Source organism: Festucalex cinctus, chromosome 20, assembly GCF_051991245.1.
Source record: "Festucalex cinctus isolate MCC-2025b chromosome 20, RoL_Fcin_1.0, whole genome shotgun sequence".
In the NCBI taxonomy this organism is placed as follows: domain Eukaryota; kingdom Metazoa; phylum Chordata; class Actinopteri; order Syngnathiformes; family Syngnathidae; genus Festucalex; species Festucalex cinctus.
The window spans coordinates 13287938-13300414 of NC_135430.1; the positions used below are offsets into that span (position 1 = coordinate 13287938).

The following is a 12477-nucleotide window of genomic DNA, read 5'->3' on the forward strand; positions in this document are numbered from 1 at the left end:
TGAAGGCAGGCGAATGAAATGTTGCGAATAACGTGTGTTGTTTTATTTTGTGTCTTTTCATGCCCACAGTGGAAAGGCACTAGATTCGTGGTGTTAATCAATTCAATTCAATTCAACTTCATTTTTAGGGCACAAATCACAACAGACATTACCTCAAGGTGCTTTACAAAATGGAGTCAGTTCTTGACGCACGACTGAGAAAGCACGTGAGGACGAAAACTCCCTGTTCGTTGACTTGTTTTCAAAACTAGTTATCATAAAAATTAACAACAATTATTGTGATATGATGTGGTGATTATTATTATTACTATTATTTTTTTGGTTGTTTCGTTGTTTTTGTTGAACATATTAAACATATAAACAAATTACACGATATAAAAATGTGAAGAATTATTTTGGTTCTTCCACAGAACATTATCCTAGTAAAAGTGTTCACTGTCACAGTCTCACCACAAATATTTTTTAAACAAACAGTGCAGCTTATCTTGTGGCTAACTTTTTGTCCGTGAAACGCTGACATGCTTCTCAATCCAAATATTGAAATGTATTGTTTCGTTTTAAACGTCAACAAATATGTTCCCATTTGTTTTCATTTTATTGTCACTGTATCCAATGCGTGAAAATAAGTAATTATATGATTTTCAAATAACGTGAAAATGGTTAATTTTCCACTTTAGTTGGAAATGACTTTTTAAAACAAGCGATGACGCCACAGCTTCTGGTGTTGTGCTGCCTCCTATTGATTTGGACTGGAGTGCGGAATATTTACTTATCCAAACCAAACGAAGAAACCAAATTAAAACAAAGTGAACCCTTGAATGACATGTTTGATCCGAGGCTTTATCCCAAGCACTTAGTTGTTATCCCTTTAGCTGTAGCAGCCGGATTGACGTGTTGACATCACTTACCTTTTGAAACCTCAATAGAGACCACTTTTCTTTTGAATCGCTCCTCTCGCATACTCTCATACCAGAGTGAATTATCAAGTGAGAGACAACTTCAAAGGCTGCATTTTCCTATTCCCCCCCAAAATAACAAAATGAGAAGCTAATGTTTGGATCTGAAATCAATCTGCTATTTTTCATTCCATCCATAATGCACACTCCATCTCAGTGCGCCTTTTCATTAGGATGTGCTGCATCTTCTTGAGATGAGTTTTATTTTTTTTTTGAGCCGCGTATGTGCTTTTAAAGACCGCTGATATTTTTTCTCTCCTTTCAACACGCCATATATTTGAGATGCTCGTCCTCACTCTTATCTTTTTGAGTTGGACTTTGCAGAATATATCAAGTCAGAGTGCACATCAGTTGCAATATATATACTTGAAAGTTTAGCTTGTGTAGTGGCACTAGCTTTTAAGCAGAATACTTCAGTTTGGTGCGGGCAGATGATGTCATTACAATGCGATATGCTGCCCTGGAACATAAAAACCGTCTTTCTAATTTATTTCTTGCAAAATAGAGGAACACATTGCGGCGGTAATGGCGATAGTTTCTCACATTTTTCACTTTAAAATGAATTAAAGATGAATAAAAATGAAATAAAACCAGTACCCAGTTCCAAAATTAAAAAATACTTCTAGTACCATTCAAACTATCTGCCAGTTTTCAAGGATGCAAAGAAATAAAATAAACGCAATAAATCAGATCTTGGACTATTTTTTTGCCCACTGTCAGGTTTCTTTATGAATGAATAAATTCATAATGACACCACCTCATGGCCAGCCTTTAATAACCTGATTCACATCACAGTCTGTCCTCTCAAGCATCCAGACATCCCTTTTTTTTTATATCCCTATTTATGTATGTCGTTATTTCCCCGAGTCAGCTGAAAGGAACCACAAGAGCATGAGGATAAATCACATTTGGCGTCTTTGATTTAAGGTGGCGATTGAGCAGCGTGCCACAGGTGAGAAACGGCGGAGAGGAGCCAGCCAAAGTGGGGACCTCCATCTTCTTCATCCTATGGAAGCGGGAGAAAGCGAGGGTGAGTTCATTAAAAACTTCATTGTCCGTAACCGTGAAGGAAAAGGAAAAAGTCGGCCTTAAAGCGAGGCGTCGATCCCGGTGCGTCTTTCATCATCGTTACGCACGGTCATGCAAGGGAAAAAAAAACAAAAAACGGATGCAAGTGAAATTATTTTTGCAAGAACGCTGACAGAAGCATCATGATTTTTATTCTTAGAGAGTTTTTTCGTGGGAAGATTTATCACCTATAGCAAATTTGTCAGGAGAAATTATTGTTCTATTAAAGTTTTTATGGAAGCAAAATATTGGCTTGTAAAAGTGGAGCCAGGGAAAGAAATAATTCAGCATTTCTGGAATTTATTGAACATGATTCTGATTTTGTGTCCATGCCAGAAATTTGAGGAAATTGGGGCTGTCAGTGTCAATCATTACATAGCATATTATCCGACAACCCTTATTTATGTTTGTTTAATATTTAACTCATTGACTCCCAGCCAAAGAATATTGTGTTCTAGTTCTACAAAAACATTAAACCAACTAAAAGAAAGATTAGTTTCTTCCTTCATCAGGAAACAAAGTATATTTGTATCTCTTTCCGTTTGGCAGCAATTAGCATTAGAAAAATATGGTTAAGTTTCATCAATAATCAATTCCTGGTGAAAACACTGTCAAAAAGAGCTTGTTGCAACATGGCCCTGGCTGATCTCTTAAATTGGCCGCTATTTGTAATAACTACCGTTGCTTTTAGCCACTTCATCATGTCAGAAGCTGCATTAAAGCCTTGAAAAAACAAACAAACAAAAAAAGAACCATAAAAAAAATGTATAAATAATTTTTTAAGAGTGAAGGACACAGTATTACAAAACAATATTTACACGTTTTTGGGTTTGAATGAGTTAATCATTAAAAGGTCTCTTTATTTCTTGACAATTGGTATATTTACATATTGAGAACTAAGGTAAGTCAAGAAGGTAAGTGAAGAATGTTAGGCCATTTATTTCTAAAAGTAATCTCAGATGATGGTTTGTGGTACATTTACGTTTAAACTACTTATATGGACATTCGACATGTATAAATGGGTGCATCAATTGCACACAGTTTAATCGTGGGGATTTTCTGTACAATATGTATTTACAGTACACAAGAAAATAGCTAACTGTATGTAGATAAATGGTCTTAAACCTGTGAGCCCCCTGTCATGTTTATTAGTCAAATTAAAAATGCCAATATTGAGCTTTGGCTGAAAATCTTCCGTCACCACATTGACATGGATAATACGTCCCACTTTACTCAACGGATGAGGACAGAAAGTGTAGGAGTGTAATTTGACATGCAAATAACGTTGACCCCGCCGTCCCGCTCAGACCGTGCGGCCATCTGTTTAGTGTTGCTAGACGACTTCCCTGACAGGAGTCCTTCTGGTCTCAATGCCCGTGCACTGACCTGCCTTCCATTTTGGATGCGCCATACATACGCCTGCTGTGTCGCTGATGAACGAGAACCTGATTTTGATTGTCGAGACACTATATTCGATTTGGATATTAACACAGGATAACCTCAACTTTCAAGCTCCTTAAAGGAAGATGCATTATGCAGATTTTTCACAAATTGAAACAGATGTCTGCTTTCATCAAATTACCTTAAAGAAAGAGGATATGTTTTTGGCGGTTGTAAGAGGTTCCAATCTATTCATGGCCCAGCCGAACCTGATTTGGCCATCACTGCTGTCCCATTTCACTAACACGCACATAACCTTCCGCATAATTTGAACCGAGTGATGTGGAAATGTGCGACAGAAATGTTGAATTCAAGGCATTGTTTCAATCATTAGTATGTGTTGTCTAACTGCAAACGAGCAGTGTGACCTTTTTCGAAGTTGGCGCACGAGCACATCTGCAGCCAGCCACGATTAATACATGAATTCATAAAATTACGCCTTCATTTCCAGTATTGTGAGTAGTGCACTCAATGAACTGGAAATTCACAATATTTTCCTTTCTTTCCGAGAGGGCAGTTTAGATACAAAATGGGAGAGTGGTCCTTTTGTATCCGCTTGTTGGCTCAATTGGGTTTGGGTCTCTTGTATAATCAGGCCTGATACGAACGTGGATTACAATTCTGCGAGACAAATAACCTTATAAAAAATAATCTTTTTACCCGAATTTCTGCGTGTTTGCGTATGTTCAGCGCAGCAATTAGAATGAACACTGTAACATGAACACAGGCCCAAGTCGAATCGGTCGCATGGAAACTGATTGCCTGCATAGCTCCACGTAAACAGTGATTAGCTGCTCTTGAACAGTCACTGATTGGCTGCAATTCAAGTGTGGCCATGCAAACCTACAAGACTATTGAGTCCATTGGAGAGAATGTAAGACAATTTCAAACTTCCAACATCTTCTCCAAGTAGTTTAATAGTTCCTTATTTTCATCCAAGCACTGGCTCGCTGTTAATTTTAGGATCCAGTCACACATTTTTTATAGTCGCTGACAGAGGTCTCAGTCGTCAGGATCCTCCATACTGGTTAAGTACCATGTTTTTGTTTTGTTTTTTTTGTTTTTCTTTGTCCTGTAAAGCACCGCGGTCTGCAGTCAGTTCCTCCCAAGTTGTGGAATGTTACTCCCATTTGAACAAACAACTACTGCTTCTTCTGTGGGACTGACCTATATTTACGACCAAAATTATATTTGGTCCATGAAATTGCAGTGTTTCTCTTGGCTACACTGCTTCCAGTACATGGAGGTGGCTTTTTTTTTTTTTTTTTTTTTTTTTTTTTTTTTTTTGCCCAATCAGATTCAAGCTTCTATTGGTTGCCCTTTTTTTTTAAATCAAATTTGCAGGGCTGGCCGAAATAACATAAACTACATTAGCATCAGCATTTTTCCTTATTTATTTATTTATTTATTTATTTATTTATTTATTTATTTATTTATTAATATTTATTTTTGTTAGATTAATTCATTATTATTATTATTATTATTATTATTATTATTATTATTATTATTGTTGTTATTATTGTTGTTGTTGTTATAATATTTTTAAAAAAGCAGCATTTTTCCCTCCTTGATTGGTTGGTCCTAGCAAAACTTTACAGCAATTAATTAATTTATGCTCATTTAAAAATGTTTTGTCGTATTGTTACAAAAATCTGAATACTCCAGAATAGATAATGTACACATAATTTAACACTTTGTCGGCTCCGATCTTTAATTACTTACTTGCTTACCTAATAGTTTTATTTCTACATGCTCTTGAAAACTGAACTTTGAGGCGTTGGCTATTGAAGCATATAGTTGGGATACATTTGATTGTATGGGTAACATAAGTATAAAAAAAAACAGGCTACTTTTGAGTACTTTCATTTTATTACCTTTAAAGGGTACTTATATTGAAAGTACTAAATCCCGTTTGTTTGTTTGTTTGTTTTTATACATGAATGCTGATTTGGTTGTTTGACTCGTGCAACGCAAATGCCTGCTTGGCTGATTATCTTACATTATTTAGGAAGCAATAAAGGTTGCGGTTGCAGGCTATGTTTGAGGTTATTGGTTTCATTGCACAACAGCGAGTCACGCTTTGGGCAGATTGTATGCCTGTGAACAATCCAACAGTTCGCCCACTAGCTTCGACCAAATTGCAAATCTGTAATATGTTCCTTCTGATCGGATTCCAAAAAAAAGAACCCCATGCCGTGTATTTTCTGCGCTCTGAATGGTAGAAATAACGTCTTTCTAATTGGTATGCCTTTTTTTTTTTTTTTGCCCCCTCTCTGGTGGAATGTTGAATGGTGGTGCTCAGAGAGCCGCCGCGTCTGCCTTATTAAGTCAGCTTTGTGTTCAGTATCATTTCACGTCCAGAGGCAGGGAAAATGAACAACCCGGGATGTTAGATTGTCCGACTGAATGGAAAAGATCAGGTGAATAATTACTTTTCCCTGACGCCGCTTCCCTCTTTTGTAATGTAAAGTGGTTGCATACCTCAGAGAGTGGCTGCGGCGTTACTTTTGTAAACAACATTCCTCCCACTGTGCACGTCGAGATGGAACCAAAGCCAAATTTTCACAACAAAAAGCAAAATGAACCAGATCATTTCTGCATTGTTTGAATGCCGTAGCTCTCCTGAGGAAAAATAGACACAAAAACAAACAAACACATCTACGAAAAAGTATTTGTGTGGGAATTGTAGAATAATTTGCCTTATACGATATCACAATATTTGACCGTAATTAGGCCTGTGCCATGTTGGACCTTACACAATAATACTTCCATATCGCAATAGTAGCACTAAAACACGTTTCATCCCTTCCGCATTGTGAGTCCAACCATGAGAGGAAGGCAATCCAAACAAAGTTCCTCCCTGCTGGTGATGTGCGCCACTGCGCCTCAAATGTCAATAAATAAGTCAGCAGAATATCGCCAAGCAGTTTTCAGTCCGCATGAAAAGATGCCCATACAATAACAGATTGTGTCAAATGTTGTAGTGCATCCACAACAAAACGCAGGCTAGCCAATTATTTTATTTTATTTTATTTTATTTATTTTTTAAATGAGATTCACATGCTTGTGGCAAACTTATCTCGCCATGTTTCCTATGGTACAAAAATGACTCTAAAACTGCATGAATCATGAATGATCAATTATTTGCAGCAGAAATTAATATTATATCTTAATTATTTTAGAAATGAACATTGACGTATGATTCAGCATGAAATAGAGCCCAGAGCACCCCATTGTCAATGCAGATCCCGACCAAACATCAATGTCTGATTTATTATATTGTTATTGCACAACAGCTTTGCAAACCTCAGCACTATGAAGATTACCGTGTTTGCATAGATGCAGTGTCGCTTCACACAACACTTGATAAGACTTTGAAATTGACGTTTCTTAAACAATGGAGGAAATTAATACAAGTGCTAAATTAATAATCGCTCACAGCAAAAGTCTGTACTCTGCAAAGTATTTTTTTAGTCAGTCGATTCAGTGATCCACAAAAAAAAAATCAATGCACATTCCACACTCAATGCTGTGGTTATCATTAGCTTATGTTATGATCTGAGGTTGGATCCCAAAAGCGCAGACACAAATAAGATTTTAACTCTTTATTCACATAACATTGAGAGGCGTAGAACAAACTTGACTAGATGAGAAACAAACAGAATGCATCGAGAATTACGAGACGCCAAGCCCCCTTGGGCTGTGGAGATGCACCGATGAACAGAGGTAATAATCCGACAAACACACACTTCTTAAATAGGCAGTGAATTGATCGGATTGGCTGTGGCCAGACATGTGGGTAACAGGACTGACATGGAATTATGATTGGCTGTTGACCAGAAAAAGAGATTAAAGATTCTTGACATCACATAGCTGAAGACATCACATAGCTTAAAACCAGTTGAAACTAGATGCCGATTACATCAGTTCAAAACAGAAACTTGACCTCACGGTCATGACCCAAACTTAACCCTGGCGTGACCCAGTAATGACAAACTATGATTTAAAAAAAAAAAAAAAAACACTATTTGATGATGGTTCAGATAATGTAAATCTGAAATATATATCTTTAGATTGGCATTCTTTGTTTACTTCAAGTGCTCACCAAACTTCCCGGTTTATGTCGTGTCCTTGCAAATTAGTCCGTCAGTGTCACAGTCATCTGGGTCTCTTAAGGGTCTCTGATGTTTTTACAGAATACATTCTGCACTGTCACAAGGGTACGGCGAGTGACAGTGCATTAAGGATGTTGAGTGCATGATTCATTCCGTCTTGCCATCTGTTTGAAAAGTGCTCTTTGATGTAGTCAAACTTGGATCCAAACCACCTCCCCCAAAGTCCTGTTTGACTGGGGTGACAGGGATCCGCTTCCCTCCCTGAAAGACAGTCAACCTCGTTGCGTTCACACTGGAGGCAGTGCAAACTGCAAACACAATGAATAGTAATACGTTTGGTCAAATGAATTCATCTGCGGGGGTTAATTCAAATTGACCGTGCTTCTCTTTGTAAAAAAATGCTGTTGTAGTTGGCATTTATTCATATTGATAGCCCTAGAATTTTTTTTGACTGCCTTGCAACTTATCATCTCAATTGCTTATTGTCCTGTTGTTGTTGCCTCGTCTGGCCAGTTGAATGGCTTTTTGCAATGGAGCTTATGAAGGAACGGCTGCAGATTGGATTTTATTATTTGTTTGGATCAACCACAGGAAAATGCACAGGACGCATATTGCAGGGATTGAGAAGATAGGGTGTGTCTGGCGTCGTGCCTGCAGGAAGTGGGATGTCTCAATCTGGCATCCATCTCCTATTTTTCATTTTGATATCTGTTGCCCGACTGACAACAACTACGTATACATCTTCCTTTACATGACTAGATGATTGAAGGTTTCGCTCCAAGAAGCGAAGATTTCGACAGTACTCAAAGATGTTTGGGCTCTGAGTAACTGTTGAGGCATGATTTTTAAACACCCAGTTAAATGTGTCCAGTCTACAGAAAATGAACACATTGTAGTGATTAGAACATAATTCACCCACGGAACGTTGGGACGAAGGGGGAGTTTGTTGGGATGAAAGGATGAAAGGATAAAAGAACAAAATGTTGGTAGGTCTGTGAGTTGTTGTTGCTGTTAAACGATGAGAAGCTGATATCAATAAACCGCCGGTCTTTGGCTCCGGACTTCAACACTCTGCCTCCGACTCCCGTCACTGCTCGCTACAGCATTGGAAAAAAAAAATAAACAGCTTGAACCAAATTTAATTAGATTCTATTATTATAAGCAGACTTGTTCGCATATCGAGAAAATAAATGTGTGTGAATGGGTTTTATTCTCAACTACCGGAAGGTTATTTCTATTTGGTTTTGTGAGGACTGAGTTCAAGGACGAGTTGGCAAAAAATCCGAAACATCGTAGTACGTATTAGCAAAATATGCTCAATTCTTTGTTGAAAAATTGAATACACAGTCACTCCAGTATTAACTGCAGAAATATTTAATATTCATATAAAAAACATATTGTGGACAACCTTTGCACAGGAAGCAAAATGTATTGATGCCATTAGAAGCAAGAATGCCTTTTCCATAGTAACAAGTTGTGTCTTGTAGAGCAGCATTTTTAAACATTTATTGAGCCAAGGTGCATATTATATTAAAAAAATTCAGTGATACGCCATTGAACAATAATAATGCCTATAATGAAAGAGCCTTTGATTGTTCTGCCTGCCACTATATGGTGCTGGCATAGACAGATGAACAAACAACCATGGGAGATAGTCATGCTTTGAATAGCGGAATATTAGGTAAATGAAGTCCCATTTCAAAATGTTTATAATTGACAACACTTTGCAAAATCTGAAATCCTAAGTAAGATATATTTTCTTAAATTTAGCCTAAATGAGCTATTCTGCTCTGACAAGTTATTTTATTTTACTTAAAATAAGATCAACCAAACAAGATCAATCTGATTATTTTAAGATTCTGATTACTTTATCTTATTTGATCAAGCAGTCTTGCTATTGAGTGTTTTAAGTACTGTGAGGCTCAAAACAAACCACATTTTAAGATGACTAACCAACATCAAATATCGTCAACTGGGGTTTCACAAGTTAATTTTTATTATTTTAAGATTTTGCATATCTAGTAATAAAGATAAATGGAAAAAAATACAATTCTGAAAACAATCAGACAAAAGTGCAATATAGCTCTTTAATTGTAAGCATGTTTTTCTTGTAAAAATCATCAGTTTATATTTACTTGTAAAAATCAGCTCGTGGTTTGGTTGTACATTTACTGAGCTCATTTTTTTTTCCCAGTAAATGCACTACCAGCTGAGTGGTCGAGTAGTAGATTGTCCTCAGACTGGGAGAGGTGGTGGGTTCAATTCCCCCCCCTCCTCAAAAAAAAAAAAAAAAAAAAAAAAGGGACCTTTGACCTCCCTGCTTGACACTCAGGCTAAAGTGGACACATGTAAATGAATGTTATGTATTTTAAGAAACTAGTTCTATATATTACAACTTGAAAACAGTCAAGATTATTTGTTTTTAATCTAAAACAATTTTTCCTGACCACTGTGGTTGATAGAGGCCAAGTATTATTTTCTTACTTTTCAAAATCTTACAAGTAATTTTAAATATAAATTTCTTGTTCTGTTGGCAAATAATTTTCTTATTGGAAGTAATAATTTTCTTATTTTACTATATTTTTTGTTAAATTTTCTACTGTCCCTTTTGCATTGCAGTACCTTACATTGCTCTTAAATGGCTTACACATAATTTGAATCCTTGTTTTAGGAGACCATACTTGAATTTTTTATTTTGTTGCTGTATCAAGCTCGACCAAAAAAAAAAAAAAAAAAAAAAGTAGCGCAAAGGATAAACCATTACATTTTGCTGCGATTCCATGAATCCTAGAGAAAACATTCAGCTGGACACAGGAAGTTAATATCATTTATGCTGGTATAAAGGAGGGCTGTGTAGTTGCTTCCCCATTGCCCATGTTTGCATATAACATCTTCGGTGTCCATGTGAGTCAGCGTGCAGCATTCTCAAGCTGCTAAAATAACATGGCAGCAAAGTGCCTGTGGCGCCACCATAAATCAGACCCGAAGAGCCAATTCCACCCCTTTGCCACCAGAAGCTGCCTCCGCAGGGCCACAATGTTGCTCGATAAGTGGCCTCATCTCCGAGTGATTTGGAAGCCACCTTGAGAAGAATCCCTCACATCCTATTACGCCGCAGACAACACTTGGCGTCACGTCATGTCTTCTGCGGGCATCCATCACATCTCCCTGGATGCAAATGTTGGAGAGCGACGGTTTTACTCGTGTAATCTATCATTTCTGAGTAATAGCGGTACCACTTGTCTGCCTCAAGCCCGTATTATCTTCTTATAGGAAAGCGAGTTGCGGATATGAAAATGATCATCAAATATGGGCTCTTCAGATAGCTTGTGTTTAAGGAAACTCAAAGCAAAAGCTTCCGTCTATCCCTTTGTCTGTGACATCAATAAGTCCCAAATGGTTCCTCATGAAAACATTTATTTACAGTAGAAGCTCATTTGTGATCACAGATTCACTAAAGGCGCAGAAATCCACCAAGCAGCCACATTAACTGTTTGCTGTTTGCCCCTCTCTGCCCCCCACCCCAACTCCGCCTCATTTCCCCACGACCCCCCAGCCCAATGTTGCTTTCAAGTCCCCACTGGCATACACAGCTGATGAAAGAGATTGCTTGGGTATTGCACTAATGAACCGGCATTATTATTATTAAATGATGTTTATACATCATGACCCAGTTTGCCCCCGATGAATAGAGCAGAAACTTAAAGCCCACATCATCAATTAGGAGCTGGGTTATTTGTGGCATTCACAACAGCTTGGGAGTTTGGAAGAACCATTTGCAGCTCATTGGCGCCTCCTTGTGTACTACAGAGGAACCAGTGCCCCTGCTTTATACATATGTGATTAAACCTTTTGAATTGTGTTTGTTTGAAACAATCACAACTGCACCTGAGTGTTTGCTTTTAAAATGTTTTGTGCAGCGTGCATAAATTGAAATATGGAAAGCAGGGACCAATTACATGGGAGAACTGACCTATATAATGTAAAGGGATTTAATCAAATTCAGCTGAATTGGAATCAGATGAAGCAAGATAACTTGCTTTTAAATGTTGTTTTTAATAATACAGCACCTGTGAATGCAAATTATTTGTCAGACACCGTATTTGCAGCTTACAGACTCCTTTTCAGGGACCCCAGTTTGTGAACCTCGGATCTAAAAAAAAACAAAAAACAAAAAAAAAACTTGAGGCAGGACCTCAATTGGACACAAGGTGGCATACCTGCTGCAAGATGTGCAGCCCCTCACATCTCAGTGATCAAGTATTTCACTTTTATTTGCAGTCTGCTTTAATTATGTTGTCTACAACTTCACAGCAACTTTTGAAGGCAAACTCAACTGAGCAAACGGTTAATTAGACACTGGACTCAAACAGACTTTTTCAAGGCCTTTTTATACGCGGATTTTGATGCACACGCGAAATTTGATGGCTGTTGAGTTTGTTTGGAAATTTGTTGGCCTAGAATTGACCCCAATTATCTCTGCAGTTTACTCCAAAGATTCACAGTAATGCTGGCACTTGGTGTATATTGCGAATCTAATGTGTCATTAGTGCTGTCTTGTTTCTTTTCTTCATTTAGTTTGAACAGCTGTGTTGACTTTTGGAGGTTGGTGAGATGGCACCAAGGACACAATTATGGCTCTATGATGGGGCCCTCGGTTATGACGTACTGATTTTTATCACGTGTTCGGCATTTGTTTGTCTGCCATGTTGGATTGGGGTAGAGCTCTGGATGATAATCTGCTTGAAATTGAAAGACTAGTGGAATTGTTTTAGTTTATTTATTTTCCCTATATAACTTGATCGTTTGATATCAATTATTTTATACATTTTCTAGTCTCGTTAAATGTACTAAATTGATTTGTATAACATGCATGGATTGATGGCCCAGTGGGTTGC

At 37.6% G+C, this 12477-nt stretch overlaps 1 protein-coding gene across 3 annotated transcripts in view; it reads left to right on the forward strand.

The window, feature by feature from the left end:
• The window catches only part of LOC144009466 (uncharacterized), a 164168-nt gene that overhangs the window by 408 nt on the left and 151283 nt on the right, over window positions 1-12477 (forward strand). For all 3 annotated transcript variants that reach the window (XR_013280938.1, XM_077509209.1, XM_077509210.1), the window contains exon 2: window positions 1884-1986. The gene's annotated coding sequence lies outside the window, so the exon portion shown is untranslated. The remainder of the gene's footprint in view (window positions 1-1883; window positions 1987-12477) is intronic.